An 18,224-nucleotide genomic window follows, 5' to 3' on the forward strand; every position below is an offset into this window, starting at 1 on the left:
CTCCCGATCATACCTCCATATGATCTAGTCCCTCCCGGGACTAAGTCGTGTGTATCGCATTGCCACGAACTGTTCCACCACGATCCGCTGCACCATGTCGCCTCCTGGTGACATCTCCATTGCATTCTGATCCTTGTGGAAAAACTCGAATTGTGAACCCTCCATGTGTGGCCTTTGCCAATATATCGCAGGGTCTCCTCCACCTTCGATTTTGTTCGCTCTTTTGGCAATCGACCTTCATCCACCCACTCTTGGGTCACACCTAGATGAAGCACCGCTCTAAGTCAGTCCGTTGCCTAGTAGCTCCCGAAGTCCACTGACTTCACTGTAATTTGTGCACCATTGTTTGGATCCTGGGCCTCTGCCCCTACCAGCACAATCTTCGCTGCGCACTGCTTCCTTCATGGCAACTTGAATGGCAACACTGTGGCATATTCTTCAAGAGTACCCGCCTCTGCGTCCTCTTGCCCCGTGCTAAGGTCTTCTGAACCCAACTTCGCCTCCGCAAATTAAGTCGCCTTAGTTCCTCCATCAAATGCTCCTTCGAGATAAGGTGCATGTGCCCAGAAGCTCCCTTCGTCTTTGGCACCATGCAAGATGAGTCCGCTCCGTTAGAATGAAGGATCCATGGAACAACATGATCCTACTCTTGCCTCTACAAGAGTTCATGTCCTTGACCTCTGTCTAAGGAAAGCACTGTGCCTCTGCTCCATGTTCCAACTTCTATGTTGGCTCCCTTCATGCGGCTCGGGTACTTCGCCAAGTTACACCCAAGTTGCTCCGCTCCTCGTTTTTGCATTGAGTCGATGGTGGCCCTCGCGCCCACCATTCCACGGGTCAGCCCTCCCTTGAGTCCGATCTCCATATCGACTCCAAGAGTGCCTCCATTTAAGTTGCTTTAGGTCGCTCCCCCACTTGATCTCGCAATCCATCCACCAATGCATTCTCTCAAGCGAGATCATGCGACGACTCCTCGCCGCTTGCTCAGTCCATCGAGCTTCGTGGAGTTGTTGTTTGTTGAGGTACTCCTCCTCAACATGTGAGGTCCGTCTCAGATGATTCTCCCTCTGGAGAGCCGAGACTTATCCCTCCTGGATAACTGTCCCATTGGAGCAACATCTCTCTTCGTTTCGGAGACCACCATCCCCTTGGACTACTCCGATCTGCTGAACAAACTGTGCATTGTTCTGCCTCCTGCAAACGCACTTGCTAGATTGCGACTCCCCGTCAATACAGTCCCCGCTGCACCCCTCAAGGCCTAGCAATATGCTGAACTCATTGCACATTTCAGCCTCTTACGGACGTATCCTTCACATGTCGAAGAGAAAGTTTCAATGCTCCATGGCGCCAAGTTTCGGTCGCCTTGGGATGGCCACGAACATTCCATCGTCCGCATACAAGCTCATGCATGAGTATCGAATTCTTTGAGTTAGCAATTCCCCTCACCTCTGTGAGCTTTGCACAACTCTTTCGATCGCTGAACAACTCATTCCACCTTGCATGGTCTCATCCTTTACCAAGCGCCTGGCTTGCCTTGAGCACCATTAAGTATAGTTGTCAACGTTGAGCCGTAGCTCAAACTCAGCCATCCCAACCTTTGTGCGCTCCGCATTCTTCCAAGTTTGCCTGTTCTCGTGGTGCCTCTTGCGCGAAGGGTTGGCCATTCCTCTGAATGCCAATGTCGGATGCCCGCTCTTCCGAGCGACTCCTTTTCCCTACATCTCCATGCCCGTTTTCCCCCAAACGGTCGCGCGTGTACTGACTGCCCTCAACACAGCCCCGCTAGGTCCCCCACGTTTGCATGTCAAGTGTTTCTATGAGTGCTTGTCCCGCTCTGATACCATATGTCACGGACTTAGCTGGTTTTGCCTAAGTCGTGCGGCACCCTTGCGTGTCCGTCCGCAGAGGTCAGCCTCCCCGAAGTCTCCCATTGTCCCTTAGGACCAACAAAAGAGAGAACGGGCTAGATAGAACGCCTCAATCGGGATCCACAAGCAAACATATCTGAAAAACACTTCATAGACAATGCAAATTACAAACAGACTTTACAAGCTCTGAACAGTGGCACAACAAAGGGTAAAATGGTCCATTACAGACCGAAAATCTCTCGCACGTGTCCACATGACACAACCTTTATTTATAAGCCTAAAGAGGCCACCAACCCAACTAAAATGGGACTATTAAGCCTTCGGCCGCCCCTCTACATGTTGTACAAGGCATGAACATGCCAAAAGACACGGACATACATGAGCATTACATCAAACATCTTGTTTAGAAGTTTGTCCGTGACAGAACGGCAGAATTGACAGCGAGGGACGACAACAGTGGTAGCGACAGAAGCTGCGGACGACGTCGTCGTGGGCGGAGGAAGCTTAAGAGGTGTCCATCGGTAGTGGAGGAAGCTGCAGTCCTCTCCCTCGACGGTGGTAGGAGCTACACATGGAAGTAGCAGTGGCAGAAGGAAGCTGCGGATGAAGGCTTGACCGTTGGACCCATCCATCGACGACAGAGGAAGCCTCGATTTTCTGCGTCTGCGATGGAGGCAGCGACAGAAAGTGTTGGCGGCGAAGGCAGAAGCTACACTAGGGTTGATGGCTTGGGGTTACGCAGGGGTGCGGGAGGTGGCTTTTGCGGGTAAGAAAGCATCTAGTTGGTTAAATTGAACCAACTAGCCCATATCGAACCGAACCAAACTTAAAAGTCTAGTTTGATTGCTTCATTTGAATTGGGCGCTTACCCGAGGCATTCGGTTCAGGAGAGCGCCCAAGTGGTGCCTCACTGAAGTGCGCCGCTTGGTCCACCATTGATATCCTATTGTGATCATTTCTACTAAAATTTTCATAGGGCTTGCACTACCTCTTCAGGCACCATTGAGAGTTGATATCCAGATTTGCAGAAACACAACCATACTTGGAAAATTACAATTAAAAATTTCTATGGTGCAAATATGGATATTGATTGAGTTCTCTGCTCTCTGTGTGAGATTCTATTATAACTGTATGCTATATTTTTCATTAACGAATATTGCGACCGAAGTCCATTAACCATAGTAGACTCATCCCTATCATAGGAACCCTGTATGGATCGCTGAAAATTAATTAAAAGGTGCTAGGATGAACAAAAACTACAAATTAAAATCTCTAAATGTACATAATGATTAGCTAGCCATCTGCATGCTTTGCCTTTTTCTGTATTTATGTTTGTAATGTAACCATTTACTCATGTTCTTTTTCTCATATTCTCAAGTCTTCCAAGAATTTTTCTTTGATGTGTCCATTAGGCATCAATTATTTATTGCAACATATTCTATACATGAAAAATGCACATTTGCACCTGTTTTGAATCCTATTTCTATCTATATACTGTTACAACATATTTTCTTTGATGAGTCTGTTGTAGTTGGTATCTATTGCATATCAATATTTCTATTCATATCTGTTCTAAAAGACTGTTATAATTTGATATTGATTACATGCTCATGTGTTGAACTATTCTGATCTTTTATTGAGATCAAGGATTGAAATATCGTATCGTACCAGAGTTTCGACATTTGCTCGGTACGGTACGGTACTGTATACCGAACGGTATATATATATATAATAAAAATTCGGCGACGTTGCTTCTCTCTTCTCGCCACGGGGCGACGTCGCTGAAAAATGAGGCGACGTCGCCAAAATCTTATATATATATATAAATATATATATATATATATATATATATATATATATATATATATGATTTTTTTATATATAAATATTTTTATAAATAGTGACGTCGCCGATGCGATGTCGCCCTATATATATATATATATATATATATCACCTGGTAATGGGCAGTCCATGTACCGATCTGTTGACGGACCGGTATGTACCGCCCATACCGGATGGTATTATTCGAAATTTAAGATCTTGATAGAGACATGCTGAATGCTATGTACAGAATAGCATCATCTTGAACAATCATGTAGAAAATAACCCTTGTTTTCATGGTAAACTTTGTAATTCCAGAAGCTTTTAGTTGTGTTCCATAGGCAAGATTCTTGCTGAAAGAGTGTGTAAAATACTATCTCATTAGCAATTACATAAGCATAATCAATCAATATGATTCTTAGGAGCTTCAGAGTCTGATAATTCATAAAGTCTGAACTTTTGAAACTGGTTGAGAGTAATTGCTTCCCAAAGTTTCTAGATGTTAAGCACATTAAATCTGAACTTTTCTTGGCAGACTAGGTCCTCGTAGTACTAGATTTGAGCTGCGTGTTATACATGTCAAGATTTTGCTTGCTTTGTATTCATGTGACAATGCGACATGCATGCATGTGAAGGTAAACCCTTTGTTTTATTTCATTCTTATGCTCTAGCTATTTTCTGTATCTTCTAGCTAAAGTTATTCCTCTCTCTCTCTCTCTCTCAGTCTTACATATATATATATATATATATATATGTATATATATATATATATATATGTATATATACATACATACATATGTATATATACATATATATATGTATGTATATATATATATATATATATATATATATATATATATATATATACATACATACATACATATATTTATATTTATACATATGTGTATATATATATATATATATATACACACACACACATATATATCCTTTGTCAGCATGCTGAAGAATTAAAACTAACAATACTTATATGATCAATATAAACAAAGTTTGCAAGGCACGTTGTTAACTTTCCTTTTGAACATTCACTCTGTGCTTAATATATCTGTTCTTTGTTGAAGTAGATAAGAATTAGCTTTTAAGATTGACCAATTCAAAATTTGTGAAATTCTTTACTTTAGCAGTTTAGCTATCTGTAAAACTCTTTACTTTACATGTTTTGTGAAAATTTTGAAATTCTTTACTTTAGTTTATGTTCTGTGTGTCCCTCAGCATCTTTCAAAAATAAATGCTTGGTTTTGGTCTTCGGTGGGCAACACTCATAGGAGACTTTAACAATTGGAACCCCAATGCAAATGTCATGACTCGGGTATGGCCATTTGTCCCGAAATTTGATTGCCTGTTGGGATGATATTTTTCTGTTTGTTGTAGGTTGATTTATAATGCTTATTTGGTCTTTTCTGTCATGTTTTTGTGTTTAAAGCTAACTTCTTTATTGTTGAGAATATGTTAAAGAACTGATAGATGTGATTCTTTGCCTTCTTTATTATATAGGTTGTTTATCATGGTTGCAACTTGCCAGTAACAAACAGAGCTTGTTCTGCAATATGAAACTGCAGTACGACATTATGTATGATGATTCTTGAAATGTGGAAACCAGCTAAACCATTCTAGAGAAATTACTGTTGTTTGTGCTGATTTTTCTTATCCCTTCTGCTCTAAGTTTTAGGAATAACATTCTTATATTCCTTTCCCCTGTTGATTGATTGACTTCAATACCCATTATTTATATTGTCTACATAACAATTATTTCATGGCAAATTCTTGCTGAATACAATATAAGGTTCATTCATACATGTATCATGTCTTTGGTTTTATGTGCTGATTGTTATTGGTTGATTGGGTACAGAATGAATACGGCGCTTGGGAGGTCTTTTTGCCTAATAATGCCGATGGCTCGCCACCTATTCAGCATGGCTCACGTGTAAAGGTTTGTTCCATGGGTACTTGATTGTATGTGTTCATCGATATATATATATATATATATATATATATATATATATATATATTCTGTGAGTCTGTGTTATTGCCTTTGCACTTTCGTAATAATGATAATCATGGTATTGATGTCATGGCATGTACCCCGTACTATGCTGAGAATAGGCTAATAAGTTGACTGTGGACAAAACTCATACATGACTCACATGGAGCATGAAACAAGCTCGAGCCGTAGCATGCTGATTGTTGTTAGGATCGAGAGCACTAAGAGGGGGGGGGGGGTGAATTAGTGCAGCGGAAATCTTTCAGCGATTAAAAACGAAAGCTGCGTTCATTTGATAAAACTATTTTGATGCAAAAGTCGATTCTAAGAATACTTATGATTAAGTGCAGTTTACGTCTAAACACAGTTTGCGTCTAAGCGCAGTTTACACAGTTTGCGTCTAAATGTAGTTTGCGTCTAAGCGCAGTTTGCGTCTAAGATCAGATTGCGTCTAAGCGCAGTGCAGTTTGCGTCTAAACGCAGTTTTACGTCTAAACACAGTTTTACGTCTAAACGTAGTTTTACGTCTAAACGTAGTTTGCGTCTAAACGCAGTTTTACGTCTAAACGTTGTTTTGCGTTTAAAAGTAGTTTACGTCTAAAACACAGTTTTACGTCTAAACACAGTTTGCACAGTTTACGTCTAAACGCAGTTTTAAAGGGATCTGAACTTAGAAACTTCGTTCGTAAAAGCGCAGAAGACAGTTTTGCAGAATCAAAATGTAAACGTAAACTGTAATGTATGAAAACATCGATTTACGTCTGAATACAGATTCGGAAAGATCAACACTTAGAAACTTGTTCGTAAAAGCGCAGAAGACAGTTTTGCAGAATCAAAACGTAAACGTAAACTGTAATGTATGAAAACACCGATTTACGTCTGAATGCAAATTCGGAAAGATCAGCACTTAGAAACTTGTTTGTAAAGGCGCAGAGAGCAGTAGCTATGTAGGAGGTTTGCAGTAATGATAAAGTACTCAAACTAAACGCAAACCAGAGATTTAGAGTGGTTCGGTCAGTCTTGACCTACTCCACTTTTGGCTTCCTCCACCGACGAGGTCACCGACGTCAACTAGAGGCCTTCCTTCAATAGGCGAAGGCCAACTGCCCTTTTACAGATTCACTCCTTTTGATGGGCTCAGGAGACAACCCTTACAGGACCTTTCTCTCCTCTCTTTACAACTCAAGACTTGAAGAACAGAAAGAGGAGAACTTTAGGACTTTACACAACTTTGAGCTCTTAGAATCACAGAAAAGATCAAGAATTCGGTGTAGGTCTGTATCTTTTCAGTGCTGAATGGGTGGGGTATTTATAGGCCCCAACCCAATTCAAATTTGGAGCTCAAAACGATCAAATCCCGGAATTCCGGGACCAGGCGGTTGCACCTCCTGACTGGAGAGGTTGCACCGCCTGGCAGAGCTCGAAGACTGAGCCCAGGCGGTTGCACCTTTGTGTCAGGGGCGGTTGCACCGCCTGAGTCTGGCTCGGAGACTGAGCCCCAGGCGGTGCCACCTCTTGACTGAGGCGGTTGCACCTCTCTGCCAGAGCTCGAAGACCGAGCTCAGGCGGTGCCACCTCTCTGTCAGGGAGGTTGCACCGCCCAGTCTAGCTCGAAGACTGAGCTCAGGCGGTGCCACCTCCTGGCTGGGGCGGTTGCACCGCCCAGTCTCGCTGGGAGACTTAGCCCAGGCGGTGCCACCTCCTGGCCTAGGCGGTTGCACCTCCTGATGTAATCAGGGTCCGAATGGTTAGCTCCATTCGGCCTAATTTCAGTCTTTCAGGGGCCCAATTGCCCCAAGATTAAGCTAATGGGATCACCTCCCATTTTTCAGCTTAATCAACGTGCTAACTACGATTAGATCTAAGACAATTTCTGCAGCTTTGCTTCAGTGCGTCAATCGCTTCTTCCGGCGAGTTTCTGGCGAACTTCCGTCGATCATCCGATGAACCCTCGGTGATGCTCCTGCGGACTTCCGGCAAACTCCTGGACTTTGCGACGATCCACTTGGCGAGTTCCGATGAGCTTCGCTTGGAAAGCTTCTGGACTTCTCGGATCTGTTCTCGTAGAACCTCCGACGACCGTCCGAACTTCTGTCGAACTCTCGAACTCCCAACGTGATCATGAACTTGACTCCGGCGCAACTCCTGCTGCTTGTCTAACTTTTATCGTAGTTAATCCTGCACACTTATCTCAACACATAGATTAGACAACAAATGACAATTGACTTCATCATCAAAATCCGAGATTCAACAATTGTAACATGGTTCTTGGTCATCAGCATGCTGCCATTCCATTAAAGTGGAAATCAGTGATTAGTGCATGGATGTGTTTACGTTAGGTGGCAACTGGGACAATATTTTCCAATATATGTTATGTGTGCCTTTCCAGCCATTCTCTGAACTGGCGTGATAATAAGTGTCATAACCATAGCCTGTCCATGTTTGCCTTGGCATAGTAAATATCAGCCAATACACACGGAATGGGTATGGTACTTAAGTTCTTTGTCTTTCATGTGCTCTGGGCTCCTTGGACTAGTGGGATGTCCTTCATGCACCATCATCTACCAAAACAATAGGCATCTATTCATCTGACAGTGAGTATAAAGTATAAACTATTGTCTTGGATATTCATGAAAGCTTTATCTGCTAATGATATGCTTTCCTTTGTGGTATAATTAATTACTAGAGTTTCTAAATATCTGTATTCATTAGAAGTCATGGCACTTGAGATATGCAAAGCAAATTTACATTAATAGTACACAATAATTAAGATGGTAGCTGTGCGACCATTATCGGACCACTTTTAATCCAGAATGTTAGCAATTGACTGATTGAAGTTGTGCTGTAGATGCCTTAAAAGGTTCTGCTATTCTTTGTTTTGCTCGTCACTCTTGTGTATATTGAAGACAGTCACAATGCTAGTGTTACAAACAAAGGTTCGATGATTTGGGTATCAGACCTGTCTCGACGATTTGTAGGACCGGTACATATTGGTGTATCAACACACTAGTGTTTTGGCGAGGCAGAAAAAGAGGGAGAAGAGGAAGGGGCGATGGAGGAACGAAGGAGGGAGAAAGAAGAAGGAAGAAAAGGAAGCGGTGGAGGAGAAAGGAGTAAAAGAAATAAGAGGATGAGAAGAAGCAGTGGCATTATACGTGAGAAGAGGGCTCATGCTCACAAGCCTAATATGAGATGGACAAGGCCCCATCACTTTTCTATTTTTTATTATTTTAATTGGATTGCTCGAAACGGAGGTGGTTAACGTATCGGCCAACGCCCGGTACCACCCATACCGTACCATTTTGGGTGGTACAACATTCCTTGGTTACAAATATGAAGTTTTTAATTGATCAACAAAACACCAACAACCTTTCTATGTGTTGGGGTACGACCATATGTTGACTCTCCTAAGGCTCTGCATTAATGGGGGTCTCATGCACTAGGCTATGGTTATTTTTTATTTTTAGTAATAGTTTCAGATAACTAGTACTCTTTTAAAGATGTAAATCTTCATTATGCAAGTTTGTTTTTTAAAAAGCTATTTCAAACTAAGTCATTTGGCTTAGCTTTACAATCATGATAGAGGGCCATTTTAAACTACTATTTACTTAAACATAGTCGACAACTGCTATCTTGAATTTAGGTGTTCATAAAATTTATGATATTGCAATATATGCTAGTATTTATAGCATTCAAATTGGTATTAGTGTGTGTCACTTATGGTTTGGCTTATCGGTTCGAATTGATGTGCCAATCGATTGTCGGTATAGTACGTACCAAATCATATCGACATACTAATACATGGTATATTGGGGCATACCGACAAATCAATATATACCGTCTGTATTGGTATCTTGTTGGACTGATATGTACCACCTATACCGAGCGTACCCCGCTGTCACGAACTTAGCTGGCTTTGCCTGAGTTATGTGGCACCTTTGCGTGTCCATTTACAAAGGGTCAGCCTCCTCAAAACTTCTTATTATCCTTTAAGGACCTACAAAAGAGAAGACGGGCTAGAGAAAGCGTTTAACTCAGGATCTACAAGTAGCCATTTCAACAAACACTTGATAAGCAATGCAAATTACAAACATAGACTTTGCAAGCTTTGAATGGTTGCATAATAAAGGGTCTAAGGTGGTATGCCATAGCCAGAAGTCCCGACAAATGCTTACATGACATTTTTATGGAATAAGATAGCAAACAAACTCTAGACACTACCCCAAAGGCCCATCCAGCCATGTGCAACTAAGGTAGCTCCTGGGTGTTGTGTTGGCTGACACTCTGCACCACATTGCGTAGCTAGAAAACCCCCAGAATGGCTACCTGGATGGCTTGTTTCTAAGTAGTTTTGCCTTTACGTGACGACTATACACAACTCACATTTAGAAGCCTGAAATGATCATAAAAGCTAACCAAAATCGGGCTTCCAAATCTACTGCAAGTTCTCTATATACTGTATAAAGCATGAACAAAACCAAAAGACATATATACATGAGCATTACATCGAACACCTTATTTATGGCTTTGTATATGATATTCTCTCCCACTTATTCCTTTACCGTCCTCGTCAAAGCCATTATGGACATTACTTCTCATCTTTGCTGAATCTTCAATCATCTGCTCCAATTGCAACGCGCCTCTTGGCTCTCAACTGCTCTTCGCCGCTACTGTTAAATAGTCAAACTTTGATCCATCATGCTGCTTCAACTCGCTAATGACTCTTAATTTTGGTGTGGGGTCAGTTGAGTTGTGTTGATCCTTGTTGGTTCCTATGGATCATTCAAATGAAGAAAATGACATTCCTTGTTATGCGTCGGTCTCTCAAACGTCTCATGTCGCATGAATTAGGTGGATACTTGTTGGAGCTTTAACGAGCATTGCCTCGTAGACTTTAAAGTTTCTGAGGTCTTTCCTCTGTAAAATTGGCCCATCGATTTCTCTTCCACTTAGTTGTTGCCTTCAAGTAGGTTTGAATTATTTTTTGCTTTCGATTGACATTATATTGGGAAATGAAGAGGACAGTTTACTCTTGGTAGCATGAATAACTATTGTTGAGGATTTGATAATTGTTGTCTTCCACTTTCTTCAAACGGTCTTTGAACATGTGCAGAGCTCCTCTATTGGATAAATAAGAGAATTGGGGTACTCGGCTTCGCCAATTCTCTTAAGGGTGAGAAGGTAAAAAGTACTTGACTTCGTCTGCCTCATCGAGGGTTGTACTCCATGCTAAGGTATACAATTTCGAATGGTACCGGTCCGACGACATACTGGTACGCGGACCACCCGCTATCGGGCGAAACTTTTGAAAGCGCCCCGTATCGGACGATACGAGGTAATATCGGGCGGTAACGATCGAAATTTCTACCGTTATCGCCCAGCATAACTCGGTAACGGTCGATTTCGACCGTTACCGAACTGTAACAATGCTACAGTGCTCCAACGGTCAGAGCGGTAACGATCGATTTCGACTATTACCGCACTGTAATAGTGCTACAATGCTCCAACGGTCAAATTGACCGTTGGAGCCCTTTCTCATAGTATTTAAACCCTTCTTATTTGACCGATTTCGATCGTTACCGCACTGTAACAGTGCTATAATGCTCCAACGGTCAAATTGACTATTGGAGCCCTTTCTCATAGTATTTAAACCCTTCTTCTCTCCTATTTCACTCCATTACATTCTCATACTCTCTTAAACTATCTCAAACTTTTTTTTTCTCATATTTGTGCTCTCCTAAACTCTACAAAAGGATATTCCATTATATTCTCATACTCTTCTAAACTCTACAAACTCTTTTTTTCTCACATTTGTGCTCCCTTATTCAAATGATTTTTTTGTAGATATTTTAATATTTACATAAGGACAATTCGTAATGGACTGAAATACGAAGCTTGCACAAGGTATTCTTCAAAGCCCGAAAAAGATATGCGATACTATTCTTACCTAATTTATATTGATTTTGCTAAACTTATGATATTACTATATTTATTTCTAACATAAAAACCCTGTCCTAACTTTTTTTTATTTTCAGGTATTTTCGGAGGGTTTTACACCTAAATTAGGTGTACCGCTCGGTATGCTAGGGCGTACCGAGCGGTACATGGTACCGTACCATACCGAGCCAACCTCGAAACACCGGTATGGTACAATATTGCATACCTTGCTCCATGCATCGAGTTAGTTACCAACCTTTGCCTACTTTTTTTTCACACTTCCAAAGAACCCGAAGTGTTTACACTCCTCGTGTGGAGTTAACTAGTGTGATTCGCCTTCTCATTGCCATTGAACTTCTGGAATGCAAGAAGTTTTGTCCGAAAGAGCAAAATTTTATCTCGATTTGGAGCAAGCGTCCAATAGTATTGGTCGATTTTGGGATTGTACCGTTCTCCATCATTTCTGTTACCTACTCCTCTTGAGTAGAAAAGCTACTACTTACTTCGTTCCTTGGTCGAGGACTCCTTCATTTATCCGAAGTCCCCCACTTTTGGCTATTTTGATGAAAGTCCATTGACACTGGTCTTACGAAGTTCCCTGGCCTCTACCTTTCAGCCTTATCTAGGTACTTGGAGTTTGCCTCTATATTTTCTACCTCTTCGACCCTTTTTATAACCAAGTGCACTCCCTCTATGAGGGTAAGGGATCGATGATTCCATAGAAGTCCCACCTCTGTGGTACATGGCGTTGTCATGCCTGTGGCCCTACTATCCGTCGTCTCACATCAGCGTCCCTTTCTTCATGATTGGTGGATCCGCTTCTATGGCATCATGGTACTCCTCCGAGTCCATCTCTATTTTAGCAAATGCTTAGTTTTGGGTAATAAAGTCCTTTCAGACCTGTTGTTGCTTCTTCGTCCCTTTTGATCACCTGCTTTAACACTTTTGTGTTCACCGAGTAGTTTTTCTTGATTCATGGAAAGACAGACTACAACTCTTTGCCAATATAACCCCTGTTGTGCCCCTCAAGGCCTAGCAGCATGCTGAACTTACTACATACTTCAACTTCCTACAGACGTATCCTTTCTATGCCAAAGAGAAAGTTTTAATGCTCCATGGTCTCGAGTTTCGGTTGCCTTGGGATAGCCATGACCAGTCCATCATCCGCATACAAGCCCTTAAATAAGTATCGAATTCTTCGAGTTAGCAATTCCCCTCACTTCTGTGAGCTTTGCATAACTCTTTTGGTCGCTTAGCAACCCATCCCACCTTGCACGGTTTCATCTTTTGCCAAGTGCCTCGCGTGCCCTAAGTATCGTCAAGTTTGGTTGCCAACGTCGAGCCGTAGCTCGAATTCATCCATCTCAACCTTTGTGCGCTACATATTCTTCCCAACTTGCTTGTCCTCGTGGTGCCTCTCTCATGAAGGGTTGGCCATTTCTCTGAACGCTAATCTTGGATGCCAGCTCCTCTAAGCGACTCATTTCCCTACGTATCTATGCTCGTTTCCCTCAAACGGTTGCGTGTGCTGGCTGCCCTACATGCAACCTCGCTAGGTCCCCCATGTTTGCATGCCAAGCGTTTCTAAGTGTGCTTGTCTTGTTTTGACATCATCTGTCACGGACTTAGCTGGTTTTTGCCTAAGTTGTGTAGCGGCACCCTTGCGTGTCTGCTTGCAAAGGGTCAGCTTCTCCGAAAGTTCTTATAGTCCCTTAAGGACTTATAAAAGAGAAGACGGGTTAGAGAAACGTTTAACTCGGGATCCACAAGTAGCCATTTCAGTAAACATTTGATAGGCAATGCAAATTATAAACATAGACTTCGTAAGATTTGAACAGTTGCATGACAAAGGGTCTAAGGTAGTTTGCAACGACCAAAAGTCCCCGCAAGTGTCCACATGACATTGCTACGAAACAAGGCAGCGTACTAGCCCTAGACACTGCCCTAAAAGTCCATCCAACCATGTGTCACCCGGGTATCTCCTTGGTGTTGTATTGGTTGACACTTCGTACCACTCCACGGAGCTAGAAAACCCCCAAAATCAAGGATTGAAATTTCGTACCATACTGGAGTTCCGATATTCGCTCGGTACGGTACACTGTACACTGAGCGGTATATTTCGGTATACCGCTAGGTGTGTGTGTGTGTATATATATATAGAAAGTAAAAAAAAGACCTTTTCTACGATGTCACCTCTCTTATCCCCACATGGGGCGACGTCGTCGAGGCGATGTCGCAGAAAAAACGAGGTGATGTCACAGAAAAACAAGATGATGTCGCCTATATATATGTATATATATAGGTATATATATATGTATATATATATATATATATATATATATATATATATATATATATATATATAATTTGGCGATGTCGCCTCGTTTATATATATATATATATATATTTATATATAAATTATTTTTATAAAAGGCGACGCGACGTCGCTTTTTATAAAAATATTTATATATAAATAAAAAAAAAATATATATATACCATTCCATTCGGTAACGGGTGGTCCGTGTACCGGTCAGCTGATGGACCGATATATACCGCCCATACTGGGCGGGCGGTATTATTTAAAATTGTATATATATATATATATATATATAAGTAAAAAAAAATCTGCGATGTCGCCTCAGCGCCGTCACCTCTCTTCTCCCCACGCGGGGTGGCGTCACTGAGGCGATGTCACAAGAAAACGACATTGTATATATATATATGTATATATTTATACATATGTATGTATATATATATACATATGTATGTATATATATATACATACATATGTATATATATATATATGTGTGTATATATATATATATATAAATATATATATATATATATGTATATATATATACATATTGTATATATGTATATGATGTCGCCTCTTCTCACCACTACGCAGAGGATTCTTCTTCCTGCGCGGATGAGAAGAGGAGTGAGAGTGGCGCAGGTACCCCTCTTCTCCATTTTCTTTCTTCCCCTTCTCCCTCTTGTTTCTTCTCCCTCGGTCATCGTCGGGTGGAAATAGCCCAATCGATGGTACTGCCCGGTAGCAGGCTGTCCGTGTACCGGTCTGCTGGCGGACCGGTACTTACAGCCCGATATGAGCGGTATTATTCAAAATTAAAGACCTTGCCCAAAATGACCACTTGGATGGCTTGTTTTTGGGTAGTTTTGCCAATATGCGACGACTACACACAACTTACATTTACAAGCCTGAAACGACAGTAAAATCCAATCAAAATGGGGCTGCCAAACCTACTACAAGCCCTTTACATGCTGTGGAAAGCATGAACAAAATCGAAAGACACAGATATACACGAGCATTACATTGAACATCTTGTTTATAGCTTTGTTCGTGACATCGTTGTATGGCGAACCTTGGTGTCACTATTAGGGCCAATCCTGTATCTTGCTTCTGAACTATTCTGATCTGAAATAAATATTTCCTAGTAAACAGATTTTGCTTCATAGACTATATAGACCAAATGAGATTTGCACCTTCTAAGAGACAACCTAATGCTTGAAGCATTAAAATTCCTAGTTTCCATCAGAATGAATTGGATCTATAGCATATACACTGTTCCTATGTAATTTTTGTATTGGATAATATGAGTCTGGTTGAGAGTGAAGATTTAAGATGAGCTGCTTAGTTTTTCAAGTTGACTTTCTAATGAGGGATGAATACACCAACTCCAAGGCTCCATCCAAGAGCATCAACAAGAATTAGGGAGGAGAAGATGAGTGCTAAACAACAAATATCTCATGAAACTTTTTTCTTTTGTCTCCCACTAGTGTACTTCGGCTCCATTAATTGGGTTGCTGGTTTCCCTTCTTGGCCTATTTTGGCTTGGATTATTTCTTGTCCATTGATTCAGTTTCTTTGCCATTGGAGGAGATAGTCACACTACCGAGAAGGAATAACTGCCTATTCAAAAGAGTTAAATGATAGAAAAAGGGGAAAAAAGAAAAAAGAAAAGGGGAGGAAAATGGGTAGGGGGGCTTGGTGGGGGGGAAGATTGGTTTGTATAGGCACATAGTGAGAGTAGGGTGTGGGTGAGTAACAAGAGGAACACAGGTCGGGGTTGAAGGTGGCTGTTGGCATTAAAAGCATAGAGCTGTGGGACAGGATGTCTCCAGAATGGCTTTTGAAAGGATTTTTGCTTATTGGAGCTTTTGATATTACTGATCAACCATTCAAGCATCTGGTAAGAAATCATGTGCTTTTGGAGGCCTTACTGTTGTATCGAAGCCTTTCCTCTTTCTCCTTACCTACCTTAAAGTGCATATTATACAAGGACCTCGGAGCCTTCACTTTTATTTTTGGTTACTAGAGGTTCACCAACAAGCATGTAGGATCTACTTGAAGAACACCTTCATCATTTTTTATATTTTGTCCTGACCATGTCTTTTAACCTTTCAAAAAAAAAAAAAAAAACAGATTTTAGGGATGAATGGTGTGCTCAAGTCTTGGAATTTTCTAAGCTTGAATAAGAATTTCTTTTAGGAACCCCTTAGTGTCTAGCTTTGAAGATGTATTAAAAAACTCCACACTAGTCTTATCACCATTAGGGTGTTTTCCAGGTAACAAGATTTTTTAGTTCTATTCATTCATCAATTATATTTTGTCAAGTTTGGTAATTTGTTGACCATTTAAATTACTATTGAATTACCAAACCTTGGTTCGGTTGGCGGAGATCATTCATGAACCATAAGCCAGATAGATCCTGGTTGATGAAATGGAATTTATCTAAAGCTGACTGCCACAGCAAGCAAATTCAATGTTCACTTGCAAAGGCGGCATCTCATTTAGAACTCTTTGATGTCCCACTTTTTGCAGAGTACTTGGTGGGGCAGTGCTGATTATTGAAGTTGCCAGGGTAATGTAGATGCTTGCTAGATAGTTATGAATAAATCTCTGAAGCACTTGCTGGATTTGCAAAGATGGTCCTGTATATTAGTGATCTCATTCTCCACAATAAATCTTCCTCTCTCAGCTACCTTTTAATCTTTTTTTTCGAAAAAGAAGAAATATATTACTTTAAAGCTCTAATACAAGACAAAATTTGGCCGAATCCACATAGGTCAAGATTCTCTCCAAATACAGGTCTTGGAGGTTCCTCCTTGGAAAAGCACTCATGTTTTCCTCCTGGACACATGACAAAATTTACATTCTTGGAAGCATTCTGCCAAAAAGAGTATTCTTTGTACACAATTCAACAATCCCATGGTGATTGTTCCTCCTTGTTGAGGATTTTGACGAGCAATTCACACCTGTTTCACAAGCATGTTTCATTCCATATTTGATGGCAGTGAGCTCTGCTTTCCAGGAGGTTGTATCCTGTAGATAGCTACAGCCAGCCAACATACGTTTGCCATCACTTGTGCGGATTATGGTTTATGATTACGTTTGCCATCACTTGTGCGGATTACGTTTGCCATCACTTGTGCGGATTATGGTTTGTATCCTGTAGATAGCTACAAAGCTACCTTTTAATCTTCAATTATGGTTTATACTTTATACCACTTCGGATGTAACAGTTGATACATCTGAAGTGGAATATGGTTTATGATTCTATTCTATAGTTTCTGATCGTTTAAACCATGATTTGATTGTTTGTTTATAAGAAAAACTAGAATATTGTTCTTTGCAGCATCAAAGTTGTTACAGTTTCTCAATAAATGCTTGGTATCATATACCGATGGTTACTAAGAAACAACAAGATTATGTCTTTAGTTATCAGATTGTATCGAAGTCTAAAGTGAGACCTTAAAATTTCATAATAGAGATTGTTAGTTTCCAAATCCTTAATGTCAGAAGGATATGCTTATTGTTTTTTCTTTTTTGTGCTTGCTTATCCTGTTTATATGTATGTCAAGTGTCCATTGTCAATAGATTTCACAAATATGTGAAATGCATTTGTGATGTGTAAAGCTACTTTTCTGCTTATAAATGGGACAAAGGTAGTACAATGATTCTGAGCAATTGAAAAATACATAATAGATACGCATGGATACTCCATCTGGCATCAAAGACTCCATTCCTGCTTGGATCAAATTTTCCGTACAGGCCCCAGGTGAAATACCATACAATGGAATATACTATGATCCACCAGAAGAGGTACATCATCTTATTTTCTGCTATTCTTCATTGGTACGAATTTTATCCTCTTTTTTTAAAAATAATTGGCACGGATCTATTTACACCAATGTGATTGCTTCTTTGTTGCTTCTATATCATGGGATCTAAAAAGTCTTGTATGCGCATTGGTTGGATTTGTGTGGCTATATATTTTTATAATAATTTAAAATGCATTTGCAGGAAAAGTATGTGTTCCAACATCCTCAACCGATAGCTCCAAAATCATTGCGCATTTATGAGTCACATGTTGGAATGAGTAGTCCGGTATGAATGCCTCCCATTGATTGTTAATGTTGAATTTTGTAATATTTTCCTTAATGATGATCTATATAAGATGTTTCAAGTTGCACTGGTATTTTGTTTTTGATTAAAAAGAGTTCGTTCATGATATATTATCTAAGATTCTTTTGGGTTAACATAAAAATAATAATTATTTGCAAACTTTTTTTTA

At 40.6% G+C, this 18,224-nt stretch overlaps 1 pseudogene; it reads left to right on the forward strand.

The window, feature by feature from the left end:
- Nucleotides 1–18,224, forward strand: part of LOC103985216 (1,4-alpha-glucan-branching enzyme 1, chloroplastic/amyloplastic-like) — a 118,236-nt pseudogene that overhangs the window by 9,469 nt on the left and 90,543 nt on the right.

This window comes from Musa acuminata, chromosome BXJ1-5 (assembly GCF_036884655.1).
Source record: "Musa acuminata AAA Group cultivar baxijiao chromosome BXJ1-5, Cavendish_Baxijiao_AAA, whole genome shotgun sequence".
Classification (NCBI taxonomy): domain Eukaryota; kingdom Viridiplantae; phylum Streptophyta; class Magnoliopsida; order Zingiberales; family Musaceae; genus Musa; species Musa acuminata.